Raw genomic sequence first — 16781 nt, 5'->3', positions numbered from 1 at the left:
TGTAAGGATCTAACTTTAGTTTTCTACAAGTGATTAACCAATTTGCCAGCACCATTTACTGAAGAGACTGTTTTTCCTCCATTCTATTGTTTTTTAGCTCCCTTATCAAAGATTAGGTGGTTATAGGTCTGTGGGTTCATTTCTAGGTCTTTAATTCTATTCCATTGGTCCTAAGGTCTCTTCTTGTGCCAGTACCAAGCTGTTTTGATTACTATGGCTTTGTAATAGACTTTGAAATTTGGTATTGATATTCCTCCAGCACTGTTAAGGATCGTTTTTGTTTTGGGGTATTTTATTGTTCCATAGGATTTTGGATTGCCTCCTTGAATAATGAGGTTGGAATATTGATAGGTATCACTTTGAATTTGTATATAGCCTTGGGAAGTATTGCCATTTTCATGATGTTGATCCTTCCAATCCAGGAGCATGGGAGGTTTTTCCACATTCTAAGTTCTGCTTTTATTTCCTTTTTCAGGTTTTTTAAAATTTAATTTAATTTTATTTGTGAACATACTGTACAGAGGAGTTACAATTACATGGGCAGGATAATGCGTACATTTCTTACCAAGCATTGCAGCCTCCTCCTTTGTTTACCCTTCACATCCCTTCCCAGCCTCCCCCCTCCCCCCCAATCCCAATCCTTCTCCTTCCCCCCGTCTTCCCCCCCCCTCCCCCGCACCGACATTGTAAAGCTCGTTTTGGACATGACAACTTGTACTTCTCATTGTTGCAACAGGTCCACCTGTATCCTTTAACAACTGGTTTTTCCCCATCTCCTCCACAAGTTATACTGACATCAAATATAGTGAAAGCAAGGGTTATACTGTGGGGGAGGGACATACAAAGCAACAAAGAAATAATCTTATAAATGCGTTAGAAACACTTGCATGAAACAAAAAAAAACATTAAAATACAGTTCTAAGGGTTGATTTTCCTGACATCACATTATCTGACCTTTTCCGCTTGACTCATACATATACTAGATATTACAAATAAGGGAAACCATGGGACCTATGTTTCTTTGGGCCTGGCTTACTTCACTTAATATAATTTTTTCCAAGTCTTTCCATTTCCTAACAAATGGGGCAATGTCATTCTTTCTGATGGAGGCATAGAATTCCATTGTGTATATATACCACATGTTCTTGATCCATTCATCTACTGAGGGGCATCTGGGTTGGTTCCATATCTTAGCTATGGTAAATAATGCTGCAATAAACATAGTTGTGCTGGTAGCTTTAGTGTGGTCTTGTTTGTAAACATTTGGGTAAATGCCCAAAAGTGGGATTGCTGGGTCATAGGGGAGTTCTATGTGAAGTCTTTTGAGGAACCTCCATACTGCTTTCCAAAGTGGTTGAACAAGTTTACATTCCCACCAACAATGAAGTAAGGTTCCTTTCTGTCCACATCCCCTCCAGCATCTGTTGTTGTTAGAGTTCTTGATTTTTGCCGTTCTAACTGGAGTGAGGTGATATCTCAATGTTGTTTTGATTTGCATTTCTTTTATGGCTAGGGATGTTGAACATTTTTTCATGTGTCTATTGGCCATCCTTCTTTCTTCTTCAGAGAAGTTTCTCTTTAAGTCTTTCGCCCACTTATTTATTGGGAAGTTGTTTCTTTGAGGATTTGTTGTTGGGGGGTTTAATTTTTTGAGTTCCAAGTATATTTTAGATATGAGACCCTTGTCCGTTGTATGGCTAGTAAAGATCTTCTCCCAATCCGTGGGCTTTCTATTGATCTTGCTAGCTATGTCATTTGCCCTGCAGAAGCTCTGCAACTTTATGCAATCCCATTTGTCCAACCTTATTTTGATTTGTTTTGTTTCCGGGTCTCTATTCTGAAAATTTCGGCCTGAGCCAAGGAGACCTAGGGTTTCTCCTATTCCATCCTGTAATGTTTTCAGAGTGTCTGCTTTGAGTTCAAGGTCTTTGATCCATTTGGAGTTGATTCTGGTGCAGGGTGATATATAAGGATCTAGCTTAAGTTTTCTACATGTAGTTAACCAATTTTGCCAGCACCATTTACTGAAGAGGTTGTCTTTCTTCCATTCTATTGTTTTAGCTCCCTTAATAGAAGATTAGATGGCTATATGTCTGTGGGTTCATTTGTGGGTTTTCAATTCTATTCCATTGGTCCTGAGGTCTGTTTTTATGTCAATACCAAGCTGTTTTGATTACTATGGCTTTATAGTAGAGTTTGAAGTTTGGTATTGATATTCCTCCAGCAGTGTTCTTTCCATTGAGGAGCATTTTTGCTACTCGGGGTCTTTTATTGTTCCATATGAATTTTTGGATTGCCTCTTCTATTTCCTTGAAGAATGAGGTTGGAATTTTGATAGGTATTGTGTTGAATTTGTAGATAGCCTTGGGAAGTATTGCCATTTTCACGATGTTAATCTTTCCAATCCAGGAGCATGGGAGGCTTTGCCATTTTTAAAGTTCTGTGTTGATTTCCTTTTTTAAGATTTTAAAGTTTTCATCATAGAGGTCCTTCACTTCTTTAGTTATGTTAATTCCTACGTATTTTATTTTTTGTGGGGCTATTACAAATGGAGTTGCTTTCCTAATTTCAGCCACACTTTTCTCATTGTTGGCATACAGAAAAGCCATTGATTTTTGGGGGTTAATTTTATACCCTGCTACTTTGCCAAAGTTTTGAATCAGCTTGAGTAATTTGGGAGTGGAGTCTATGGGATTCTTTAAATACAAGATCATGTCATCTGCAAAGAGGGAGAGTTTTATTTCTTCTTTCCCTATTTGGATCCCCTTTATGTCTGCATCTTGTCTTATTGCTGTAGCTAGGCATATTAATACTAGATTGAAGAGAAGTGGAGAGAGTGGGCATCCTTGTCTTGTTCCTGAGTTCAGAGGAAATGGCTTTAGTTTTTCACCATTGAGTATAATGCTGGCTGTAGGTTTGTCATATACAGCCTTTATTGTATTGAGGAATGTTCCATGGATTCCTCTTTTTCAGGTTTTTAAAGTTTTCATCGTAGAGGTCTCTCACTTCTTTAGCTAAGTTAATTCCTATGTATTTTATTTTTTGTGGGGCTATTACAAATGGAGTTGCTTTCCTGATTTCAGCCGCGCTCTTCACATTGTTGGCATACAGAAAAACCATTGATTTTTGTAGGTTAATTTTATACCCTGTTACTTTGCCCAAGTTTCAAATCAGCTCAAGTAATTTGGGAGTGGAATCTGTGGGATTCTTTAAATACAAGATCATGTCAGCTGCAAAGAGGGAGAGTTTTAACTTCATCTTTCCCTATTTGTGTCCCCTTTATGTTTGCATATTGTCTTATTGCTATAGCTAAGAATTCTAATACTAAATTGAAGAGAAGTGGAGAGTGGACATCCTTGTCTCCTTCCTGAGTTTAGAGGAAATGGCTTTAGTTTTTCACCATTAAGTATAATGCTAGCTGTAGGTTTGTCATGTACAGCCTTTATTGTATTGAGGAATGTTCCATGGATTCCTTCATCATAAAGGGGTGTTGGATCTTGTCAAATGCTTTTTCTGCATCTGTTGAGATAGCCATGTTGTTCTTATCCTTGCTCTTGTTGTTGTGATGAATTATATTAATTGATTTGTGTATATTGAACCAGCTTTGCATCCCTGAAATGAATCCTGTTTGATAGTGGTGTATGATTTTTTGGATGAATGAAGTCCCCATCAGACTCCTATCTCCGAAGAATCACTCCAAAATCAGAAGTGACTCAGAGTGGTAGAACACTGGCCTTGATAGCACCCAGGCCCTAAGTTCAAGTCCCACAGCCAACTCCCCTCACCCAGAAAAAAACAAACCTACTGAATGTTAATTTACCCTAGCCACTGCTGTGGTTACTTGTTATGCAGCAACATTATAATGGAAACAGATAGATGATGCAACAATCAGTTGGAGATTTGGTAAAAAAATAAAACACATATGAGCAAGTGATAAAGTCAGTCAGTTATTGAAGAGGTTAGGGTATAGCTAGCTTTTGCTGTGGCAACACATGGCTCTTATAGCATGCTGAAAACAGAATTTTTTCTTTATCTGACTTTCAAGTAACATTGTTGTAGTTGTGCTGCACACTGCAGGGGTAGACTGTATTTCCAGGCTGCAGGTGTTAGAAATAAAGTCAGTAGTGATCCATTTTCAAGGCAAGCATTTGACCCTGTGTAGAAAATTACCAGTAGCTTGTTTGCACACCAATTTGTGAATATGACAAAATTCATGCAAAGGTAATAAAGATTGATTATTAGCAAGGGGAAGAATAGAACCCAATAGAATGAGAAAATGGGTGGGAACTCTGATGTGCCAGAAAGCATGTACCCAGAAACACCCTCCTACCACAAAAGAACAAAGGGGGATGGAGAAAAAAAGTCCACTGCTGCAATTCAACCCATTCCAATAGGTGAATATGCCCAGTAGAAAGTTAAGTAACTTAGGCAACATCCAAGAGAGAATGTGAACCCTATATTACTCAGACCAATAAGGAATTGGGGAGAGGAATCCACATGAAGCTTGGTATCAAATTGCTTGTTGTAATATCAGAGAGCATACCTGCCATCAGACTGACCCACACCTGAACTTGCAAAGTTGCCATTAAAGTCTTGCTTTTGCTAGACTTCTTGTGTCCAAGTCCATCCTGAGCATGGAAGGGTCAGTGTGTTTCTCACAGTGAAAGAACTGTCTTCTTGAAGCACCTGGCTCTTCCCAAGCAGGACCACACAGAGTAAACCGAAGTCAACACACTATTCACCTCTTTGCATGAACAGGCATTTCTACATCCTCCCAGATCCCAGTTCATCAAAGTCAGACACTCAGTCTATCACTTGCAGAACAGGATACACAATTTTGGGTGGGACTAGGCAAGGAGAACAAGTATTCTCAAAGTAAAGCCTATTCTCCCATGTGGAACAGTTATGGAGTGAACAACATGAATAGCATGAATGGTATAAATGATATACTACTATACTACTATAATCATAATTTAAAATATTCACAATCATACTTAATATCTTCCACTGTTTTCTCAGGACTTCAGTAAGTTCTGTTTTTCTTTGTATGGAATTCCCTTGAGGATGAAAGCATAGAGAGAAAGCAATGAGTGGAAGCCCCAGCCATCTAGTAAGAAGATCTAAAGAGTCATCATCTTTTCCCTGAGCTTATCCTGATGAGCAAGTTTTATAATAGGAACATGTGGGATCCAGACAATTGTCTGTCATCTTAGCTCCAGGAAGATGTTTCCTCTTGCTGGGTTCCAAGTGGCTTCCTCTGAAGTATTTTTGGGAAGATGCTGTCAGCTCTGTTCTCCACTGGAAGGATGATTCTCCTACTCTGACACCCTGGGCAAGCCTTGTCCTCAACACTGCCTGGGGCAGATGAGACAAGAGGGACTTTGCTACTGTTTGGGACCATGAGCCCACAGCCTCCCTGCCAGACATCTGTGCCAGGACCCCAGGACAAGCAAGTTCAAGAAGGTGAAGTGAGAAGGGACATTATGGGAAGGGAGAGAATCAATGAGTGATCACATACATCCCTCTGAATGAACAGCCACATCTGTAGCTCCACACAGGTAGGGCTTGATGTTTCATGCAGCACAGCTCTTTACTATGATGTCATCTCTAATTTGTGTTTACCCTCGAAATAGCTAGGGAAAAATATCTGCTGTGATTGGGCACTATCATCAGAGTGCATGAACACAGCAGTTGTGTATCACTGTTCTCATTTAGAACACATACTGGACTTCTCCTGTTGCATGAGTTCTGATTGATGGAGATTGGGGAAGGGATCCAATCCCTCCATTTCCAGGTCTAACACTGTGGCACCTCTGGCTAAATTGTATGAATATCGTTGGCTCAACATTCCTTGTTAACTTATAAGTTGTTAAATATGGGGAGCAGGTTGATATGGCTGTGACCTTAGTCACCAACACCTATAAGTCAATGGGGATATTTTTTGTTTGTTTTGTTTTATATTGGTACTGAGGATTAAAATCAGGACCTTGTGATCTCACTTTGCTCTTTTGCTCATGGCTGGTTCTCTACCACCTGAGCCACCCCTCCATTCCCAGGTTTTTGATGGCTAATTGGAAATAAGAGTTTCCCAGAATTTTCTCCCTGGGATGGCTTTGAATCATGATTCTCAGACCTCAGGCTTCTGAGGAGCCGGGAGTGAGCCACCAATACCTGGCACTGGGATACTTTAAGCCTTCATTCCATCACTGCTTAAGGACAGAGATCTACCAGATGCAAGGCATTTTCTTCATTCCTGTAACTAATATAATTGTGAGTATACTTCTTCTGTATGACATTAAAAGGACTTAATGTAGTTGTGTTTGCATATTAGTTCATTAACAACTTCATTCAAGAACTTGCTCTGAGGGAGCTACTTTCGTTTTCGATGCAGGAGATATTTTCTCTATGGAAACTGGTCTAATCCATGCCATAGTCACTAAGGCTTTTTGAACAGAAAAGGAGGAAATGTCTAAGGTTTGAGTAAATATTCATTGATTCATGAACTGTAGTTGGAATGGTGCTGTTGCTTTCAGCAATAGTGAAAAATAATAATCAAACCTACCAGGATTCTCTGATTCCAGATAAGCGGGACCCCAGAAGTTTGTTCACTCTTCCCAGCTTGCTATTAGCTCATTAAGTTTCTCAGGGTCCCAGCCATCACTCTGGCTCTCAGGGTGTGAGTCACCCAGTGAATGCACCTGCTCCATCTGGACTTGAATCAGGAAACATTGTCATTGTCCTTGGATCTATATTTGTAAGAAATAGAAGCTACCAAAACTGAACTGTTGGTTAGCAACATAGCATGGGTCCCCAAGAAAATAAATTGAAAAGTCCTGTTCCCCAGGCCTCTGACTGTTCTGAAGTAAAGGTAGCTTCATTCCCAAACAAGCACAACACATTTCTAGGAGCTGGAGCAGCGGCAAAATTCACTGTGTTCAATATGGCTGCTTGTCTCCAGTTAACACATGTGTGTTTAAACCCAGTTACAGGGCTGAGCGCCGGTGGCTCATGCCTGTAATCCTAGCTACTCAGGAGATCTGAGGAACACAGTTCAAAGCCAGCCCAAGCAGGAAAGTCCATGAGACTCTTATCTCCAATTAACCACCATAAAACTGGAAGTGGCGCTGTGGCTCAAGTGGTAGAGTGCTAGCCTTGAGCTGAAGAACTCAGGGTCAGTGCCCAGGCCAAGTTCAAGCCCCACAACCAACTAAAAAAACCCAAAACAAACCAAAATGTAAAGAAACCCGGCTACATACTATAAATATATATATGTACATATGAAATATATATATCACATATAATGTTATATATAACACATATAATATATAACATATATAATGTGTAATGTATATGTAATATATAACATATAAAATCAATATTTAGCATATATAATATATAATAATATATGTATTACATATTACAGAGAGTTTGCAGGTATTTTACTGTGCCACGCCATCCACTGTCTTTTCCTTTTGTCTTTTTGCATTCAAAGATATGGAGATAGCCAGGACTTCAGCTGTCCTTTTTCTTTCTTTCTTTTCTTTCTGTTACTGGACAACTCAGGGCTCAGGTACTGTACTTTTTATGCTCCAGGTCAGCACTCCACAGCTCTGCTTCTGGATTTTTGATGGTTAATTGGAGGTAAGAGTCTCATATCCTTTCCTGCCTGGCTTGGCTTCAAATCCTCAAATCTCAGTTTCCCGAGTAGCTAGGATTATAAGCACCTGCTTCAGCTATCTTTGGATAGTTCCAAATTCAAACTCTATGAGCATTTTATAATTCAAATTGTTTACTAGATGTAACTGCTTTAACACAGACACTGCCTTCCCAAATTTATTTCAATTTTTTTATGTCAATTGACATGAAACTTTTCTTTCTTTTTTTTTTTTTTAAGGCGGGAAGTAGTTCTGCTTTTGGGAGATGACTGTTTATTAAAGGAAATAAGTATACAACAATCTTGAAGGCAAATGATATTTATTATGGAAAAAACTACAGGAGACAAACACTTTAAAATACCATTATACAAGATTATAATATCAATATACATTGTTATAATTTTCATAATCCTAAGGAAAAATTCTTTTTGGGAACATGCAAACTTTTAAAACTGTGGGGCTGGGAAGGGGGCTCAGTGGTAGAGTGCTTGCCTTGCAAGCATGAAGCCCTGGGTTCGATTCCTTAGCACCACATAAGCAGAAAAACCTGGAAGTGGCGCTATGGCTCAAGTGGTAGAGCACTAGCCTTGAGCTGAAGAGCTCAGGGATAGCGTCCAGGCCCAGAGTTCAGGCCCCATAACTGACCAAAAACAACAACAACAACAACAAAAAAAAACAGAAAACAGTTGATGAAAGAATTAGATCTGAAGAAAAATCATACTTTAGAATAAAGGTAGGAACTTTTTCCATGGTGTCCTACATCTTTCTTATTTCTCACTCCCCAAAAACCTTTTCCATGACTCTTTTCAAAACAAAAATAGTGGTGAGATCACAAGTAGTTGCTTCCACAGTCAACACAAAATGTAGAAAACATTTGGAAGACCGATTTGTTTTCTAAGTATGCAGAAACAAATATAGTTGAGTAAGAACTGTTTTAGGACAATTTGTACATAACAAATGCTAATGCTTATCAAGCCAACAGCTGAATTGTCGTTTTTTTCCATTTAAAAGATACATGTCCTCTTTTAAATCTATTTTTTATCTCTCCACACCACAGATATTTTGTTGTGCACCTACTGGAGCTGCTTCTATTGGCACATTAACTGTGAATGGACAAGTTCATCCCATACAAACTGTTGGGTTCTCAAGGGCTCTTAGCCAGAATAAGGGCTGACTACTATGGGTCCTCAACTACTTTATCTCTATAGAACTATAGTTCTACAGGACCTCGGTTCTGGGCACTTCTTTACAAAGGAATGCTTGGGTTCCACCAAAAAGCATCAAAGAAAGGAACATTTCACCATCCTTATCTTTATGCCTACCTAAGTTTCTACTAATTTCCACCAATCTTACTAGGAAATCTCTGGAGTGAAGCCTATGGAGTGCTGTGTTTCACACCATGAAAGCACCTTCTCAATTTCAGAAGAATGGTAGACGTTCATGTTACATTACAGAAACCTGAACAGGGAGGATTAACAAAATGCCATTTGGACTTAGGCATCTTGAAATCTGCTCCAGCCAGCTTAGTTCTGAAGAAATTCAAAATCTGTATTCAGATCTCCATCCATCCATCCAGTTGCAGTCCCAATTGCAGTATTTTATCACGAAAAACCCCTCCATCTGAAGAAATAATCCAGTTCCTTAGACTCTTCACTACAACTAGGGCATACATTGAGCACACAACACCTTGGCCTTGAATTGCACACAAAAAGTCAGTTATTTTTGCGAAGCTTGCGTTTCTTTTTGCCGAGCAATCTTCAGGGTATCTAGAAAAAATGTTAGATTCAAAAGAGGTTCTCGGCCCAGCGCCAGTGGCTCACTCCTGTAATTCTAGCTCCTCAGGAGGTGGTGATTCTGGGGATCTAGTCTCCAAGACTCTTATCTCCAATTAACAACTAAAAAGCCAGAAGTGGAGTTGGGTTCAAGTGGTACAGTGTCTCATGCATGTAATCCTAGCTACTCGGAGCCTGAGATCTGAGGATCATGGTTCAAAGCCAGCCCTGGAAGTTAAGTCCATGAGACTTATCTCCAATTAACTACCAGAAATCCAGAAATGGAGCTGTGGTTCAAAGTGGTAGAGCACTAGCCTTGAGGAGAAGAGATCAGGAGCAGTGCCCAGGCTTTGAGTTCAGGCCCCATGACCAGCTCAAAAAGATGAGGGCAGGCTATCATTTGTCCTAAGATATTTTTGCTCTGGGGAGGTGGATGAACCTGACCAGAACATCCAAGAGTGAACCTTGGCAACTGCTGCCCCCCAGTGCCTGCCAGCTCCGCCCCAATTTCCGTCCTTCCCTCTTGCTCCACCCACCGCGGCTGGAACATCCCTGACTGGGTCACGGTAAGGAAGCCCTGCCCTCAGTGACTTCCGGCCCCGCAGGAACTTCCCTCCCTGGTAAAACTGGGCGGTGTCCCAAAGCCTTAGGGGCTTTCCGGAAGTGACGCAGAGGGACGACTTCCATTTTGTGGAACGCCGGGACTGCTAAGTGCGTCAGTTGTGGAGAGACAATCGAGCTGTGTCGCGGTCTGTGGGGAGGCAGATGGCTCCGTCGCAGCCTGCAGGCCTCTCCAGGTCTCCGAGGACCGCGTCCGGCAGGTAAGGGGCCCGCTTTGGGGGCTTCTCCCTGGCTGCGCTGGTGGCGAGTGGCCGGGGCTGCTCTCCCTGCGGAGGACGGAGTCCAGCGGGCGCGGTCGGCGGAGGTTTACGTGATCTTCCGTCCCGGCGCCCCTGGCTTGGCCCGCGGTGCTGTTAGGGGCCGGCGTGAGGAGGGCGTTTGGCACGCGGACTCCTCCCCCGCTGCGGTCTTTGCAGTAGCCATTTTGTGTTGCCCGACGCCCGCTGGCCCCGCTCGCCCTATGCCGAGTGCTGAGACTTTTCTTCATTTTATTCCTTCTGCCTCTTCCTCATTTTCTGTATTAGCATTATCTATCCTGCTTAAGCTACTTAACCTTTGAAACTTGCCCGTTTCTTTCCCCAGGTCTGCAACCCACTCAGAGCTGAGTCGTCATCTGCTGGATAATTAGGGCCATCAGGCAGTGTCTCACTGTGCAGCCAGTTGGGGTTCTGTGTATTGAGTACTGCACTAAGTGCTCTTATTTCTGTCCTGACTTTGGACATGCCAATTCTTGGCCTGCTGACTAATGGGCTCAGGTGGTCAACAGGAGTTCCCTTTGAGATGTCCTGTGACTTCTCACGGACATGAGCTCCCAAGTGCAGCAGAAAAAGGCAGGAACTGTCTTTTCTAAACTGGCTTCTGCAAGCTAGATGCTGAGGGCTCACACCTGTAATCCTAGCCATTCAGGAGGCCGAGGTCTGAGGATTGGGATTAGAAGCCAATTCAAGCAGGAAAATTCATAAGACTCTTATCTCCAATTAACTAGCCAAACACCAGAAGTGGAGTTGTAGCTCAAGTGGTAGAGTTGCTGGCCTTAGTGAAAAGCTGAGAAAGAGAGCACCCTGGCCCTGATTTGAAGCCCTAGTACCATCATAAGTGCATATGTACTTGTGGGCACACACACACACACACACACACACACACACACACACACACACACACACACACACACACACACACACACACACACACACACATATCCTGGAACTAAAAAGCCAAGTGAAAATGCAAGACCATGAGTTCAAGTCCTAGTACTGGCACAAGAAAAAAAATACTTCTGCAAGTGAGAGAATCACTAGGGTCATTACAGCATAATATTCTTGGAGCCATATTGAAGTGAAATAGCAAGTATAACCAATCAAATTATAAAACACCATCTTGGAGTAGGAGAAAACTTTCTGGATGTCATCCATCAGCTGATTCGACTGGGAGTCAGGAAAGAAGTCTTTAAAATGAATAGTTATAGAAGTTAGATCTAGATTATAAACATATATGAAAATATGTGCAGGGCCATATGAAGATATACACGCAAACAAATTGAAGAATGGGGTATTTGGGGATGGATTGAAATGGTGTCACTCCTTTGAACAACTAACTTACAGTCTAACAAAATGAATACCAGAAAGCTAGACCACATGTTATTGGGCAGTGGTAAGGTCAAGGGGGACCAGCAGAAGAATGGAGGGAAAGAAGGGTAGGCTAATATTCAATGTACATATGTGAAAATGAACCAGGTAACTTCAGGGGACAGGTGAAGAGATGGGAGAGAATGATGGAAGGGGTGACATTGATCAAGATACATTGTACTCAGAAACTGACATATTATAATGAAGGCCCTCTGTACAACTACTTAAAAATTATAAATTAAATTTCATGGATATGGAGCCCACATCATGGATATTGAATCCATTCTACAAAGTGTAAAGGCCTGAATTTGTAAGAAACACTTAACTATTGATAATAAGTGCAATAATCTTTTCCCCAGTATATTTTTTTGGGGGGTTAACTGATTTCTTTGTGGTACTTGGACTGAGTTGTAGTTTATTCAATGTTAAAGTTCATTTTATCCAGTAGTTAGTATACTTATTGTGTCAATAGATAAGGAAAGATAATGGCTGCAAAGCAACTTTTTGGAGTGATGGAAATATTTTATCTAGACTGGTCATGATTCCAGGATTATGCATTTTTCAAAACTCATCCAATTATACTTTATATAAATTGCACCATAATAAACTTGATCTTTTAGGGAAAAAATAATTAAAAAAATAAAATGTCAGTTATCATCCCCCTAAATCTTGATCCTTTCCTTCATTTATTACCTCCAGCCAGTCCTTTCCTCCTCCTCTCTGAGTACAAGGGGCTACCTTCCCTTTGTCTCTTACTCTGGAGAGTGCTGGGGGCTAGTGGAGTTCCTGTCTGGGGTGGGGAGGGGGCAGCTGCAAGCCTTTCCCATTCCTTCAGGCCACAAGTCCAGCCAGGCAATCTCTACTTTTCCTGGTAGTAACTTATTTTCTTGTTGTCTCTGCCAGCTGAGGTTACCAGCCTCAAGACACCCCACTCTGCCAGCTTGACCCATGAATTTGTTCAAAGCAGTTTATCAAACATGCTTTGGTTACTATTCAAGGATGCCATCTCTTTCCTCCTTAGATCTTGTCAGATCAAACAGAAAACTCTTTCTTTGGTACTCTTCCACTTGTTTCCTGGTGTATAAAGGCATTTGCATAGCTCATGGAAAAACCAACATTCACCAAAAATATATCTAAGGCTTGTGTTAATCTGGTTTTGGTTAATTATATGTGACATTTATATGTATTTCACACACACATATATATCTATATGTATATATACATACATATATCTATATGTGTATATACATAGATATAGATATAAGAGAAAGAGAAAAGAGACTTCTGTATACATATCATTTTATGCCACCCATAGCAAGGTAACTAAATGATATAGAGATGCTGGCAGATCAAAGACAAATTCTAACACATAATTATTCGATAAAATGGTCAGTATGTCCACCAAACAAATGACACCTCCCTAAATCCAAAGAAAATCTCAGAGAACAATAACATCCCAAACAGACTGTAAGTTAAGGATAAAAAGGCTAAATCTCTGAGCACCTATGACTCACACCTGTAATCCTAGCTACTCAGAAAGCTGTAATCTGAGAATGGGGCTCAGAACTAGCTTGGAGAGAAAAATCTCCAACTCTTTTATGTCCACTTAACCAGCAAAAATCCAGAAGTGGAAATATAGCTCAAGGAGCAAAAAGCTACAGTTTAAGCCCTTGTACCTGCAAAAACAAACAAACACGTAAATAAATAAAAGCTGAGTCAAGATGTTTGCAGTAAGAATAACTCCAGCCAGTGTTAAGCAGCTCCCCAGACTTCTTAATGCATGTTTCACTCCCAAGTCTGTTTTGTGAATGAGCAAAATGACAAGTTAAAAGTCATGAGCTTTGTTCCACTGCCACAGTTAGAATCCAGAGCCCTTCTGCAGCTAAGCTAGTACTCCATGCTGAATGGCTGCATGCTCTTTCTGTACACTGAGGCCTTGGAGAGATATAGTGTAAGTGATTTCTTTTATACAGTTTTATGAGCATAGGAAATAGTTGAAATGTTGCCTATTTACTCCATTGGGAATAAAATTTTCTTACATTGATTGTTACCATTAATATAGTGCCCCCTGCAGAGAAGTATTGGAATTTCCTCACTCTGTTCCCATAGACCACTGTAAAGATTTTGCTGCCCCTTCAATGCAGCAATGGGAGATGGGACAAGTGGTCTCCCCAGCTGACTACCTGCTCCTTAGAGGCATGACCGATGTATGACTTGTTCTTTGACTTACCAGTTTCTTGGGACAGAACAGACGTGTGGAATGATGGGTTGGATTGATAAATGCAGGATTTTGTGTGTATGTGAGAGTTGTGATTGTGCTTAAACATGTAATCTAAAGTAGCCCAAGCAAATTTCTTATAGTTTGAAGGATGTCCAAATGTACTCTCTTGTTCATTCTATGAATTAGTTATTTCTTTTTTTAAATTGTCATTAAGTAGTTCTATACAGGGGTTTCAATTCAACAAATCAGCTTATAAGTATAATCTTCATCATTGTTACCTCTTCTATCATTCTCCCCAATCTCAACTCCACCCATGCTCTCAAATTAGCGGGTTCCATTTTCACATGTGTACATTGTCTGTAATGACTGTCTTTGCCCACCAACTGATTATTCCTTGAGTTTAGTGCATTTAATGATTCTGCCAGGAATGCCTTTGGGTTTCTTCTAGTCATTCATCATGTCTCCCCTCCTAGTCAGTAGGGGCCATAGCTTGAGTGAGACACACAGGAATAAAGAAGATAACTTTAGGGTGAGTAGGGGTGACAGCCTGAGCAGGTGCCACAACTCTGGTTGAGTACATCAAAGGAAAGGTAAGGACAGAAGACCTCAAGAATAATCATATATTCCACAAGTTCCATATATATGGTCCAACTCAGTACCAGACTAGACTCTGAAGAATCCACTTCATATAGCACATTCTAGACAAACATGTGTTTGCCTCACAAGCAGCTCATTTCCACTTCCTGAGTCAGCTAGGCTGGCCTACAAGTCCTACTTTGATCCTTCAGCTGAGGACACTTTATGTGCTGGGAGACCAGATTTGCTTTTCTCCATCTAATTACAGTTCTGTACCTGTTATAATTCCTCCCCTCTACATCCACTTCCATACCTCCTCAGCCTCTGGTAGCCACTCTGCTACTCACAAATCCTGTGAAGTCTGTTTCTTTAAACTACACATATCTCTGAGATCATGCAGTATGTATCTTTCTGTGTTGGATTTATTTTTATTTAATATAACCTCCAGAAGTCCAATCACAAGCCAGTGACAACATCCATTGATGGCCCAATGTTATCCCATAGCATGTATGGACTACAACTTCCTTTTCCATTTATCCATGGACACTTGGACACTTACGTTGATTTTTTAACTTGATGGTTATGAGTAACACTGCAAGAAATGTGGGAGTGTTAGTACCTCCTCCATAAACGATTTCCCTTTATTTGGATATTTACTAGTCTGTTTCAGCTTTTGTAACAAAAATGCCCACAGCTGAGTACTTAAGGAAGAAAAGATAACCTGTTTTAACTTAAAGTTTTGGAAACTTAAAAGTCCAAGTTGGGTGGCTCAGTCTGTTTGGCTCCTAGAGGCCTCATCTTATGGCTCCTAGAGGCCTTATCTTAATTGGAGATTCTTATCTCCAAATAACTACCAACAAACCAGGAGTAGAGCTGTGGCTCAAGTGGTCAAATGCCAGCCTTGAGCAAAAGAAGCTAAAGGACAGCACCTGTGCCCCTAGTAAAAGCTGAGTTCTGACCCAAAACAAACAAACACTTGAGAAATTTTAAGCCTGAGATAAATTTGAAAGAATGCATTTCAAATGTAGTTTTGGTCTTCTTAAAAAGGCTACAGAAAACCCTCATAAGAATACCCAGTTGGGAGGAGAATGTGTTAGAAGGCATAGAGATTGGGGAGGCACCCCAGGAAAAAAACACAGCGCTGGGCAGGGCAGGGTAGGGGCCAATGGGAGGCAGATGTACAGGTGCTGGGGTGGAGAACTGGTAAAGATGGCAGAGGTGACCTAATGTCTAGGTTTTCTATTCATTGAATATATAGTTTGTAAAAAAGCTACATAAACATCATGGTTTTAGGCTTTGCATATTTTATGTAACTGTGTTCACTCTGGTGTAAAAAGTCTTCTTTGTTCTTATTAGTTTTCTTTTTCTATTTTTCTCATTCTTCCACTTTCTTACCTTTGTTTTTCAATTTTATTAAGGAAAAAGTGTATAGATTCTAAGTGCAAGTTATCAAATATCCACTAGGTGGCAGTAAAGCACAAGTTTTTACTTTTTTTCATTCTGGCAACTTGTTTTAAATAAAACATACTTACATTAAATATGAACTATTTGATTACCAAGTAAAACAGACAAATGAAAATAACATCAGTCCCACGTGGTAGCCAGAACTAACAAAACTTTCTCCTGTGACTTATTTTAATTTATGTCTGCACATTGGAACCAGACTGAAAAGTTTAATTAATTCCTTAGACACCCGAACAGGTTTAGTGCACTTTCAGTGGCTTACAATCCATTTAAAAAAGAGACAATAGTTGAATAATTTTTTAAATTACTGGCATGAAATAAAAATAAAAGAACAATAAAATACTGCACTTTAAGCACACTCATTTTGGGAAGAGGCAGACCTGCACCTCAGTGAAGTATATCCAGGCTCAGTGAGCTTCGCAGAGGAACACTCAGCAACAGGCCCAGCTTTCCCTGCAATTTCTCTAAACGCTCTATCTGGGATTCAGCAGGAGCCTCTCCTCCACCTGCTTCCTCAGGAAGACAGTACCCATTACAAAATACTCTACCTCTATGTGTAACAACAATAGGAGTTTTGTCTTAGGGAAAACCTGGAGACTCTGATATTCATCTATTTCCTTCCTGAGATGTGTTTGCAAAACATGTAACTCTTTCCTTCACCTTTCTTTTCCCATTCTCCCTTTTCTTTCCTTTTCCCCCACTTCCCTCCACCTCTGCCCCCACCACCTCTTTCACTTTTTCTTTCCAACTCACTTTTTCATGTTATTTCTTACAACGGGGGCACTCTAGCACTTGAGCCATAGCTCCCAATTTGCCCTTTACTAAAGTTGGACAGTTGAAGCTATAG

Source organism: Dipodomys merriami, unplaced genomic scaffold (genome assembly GCF_024711535.1).
Source record: "Dipodomys merriami isolate MVZ:Mamm:240054 unplaced genomic scaffold, mDipMer1.0.p SCAF_26, whole genome shotgun sequence".
Taxonomy (NCBI): Eukaryota; Metazoa; Chordata; class Mammalia; order Rodentia; family Heteromyidae; genus Dipodomys; species Dipodomys merriami.
The sequence above is the reverse complement of the archived record's forward strand: the minus strand, read 5'-3'. Positions refer to the sequence as shown.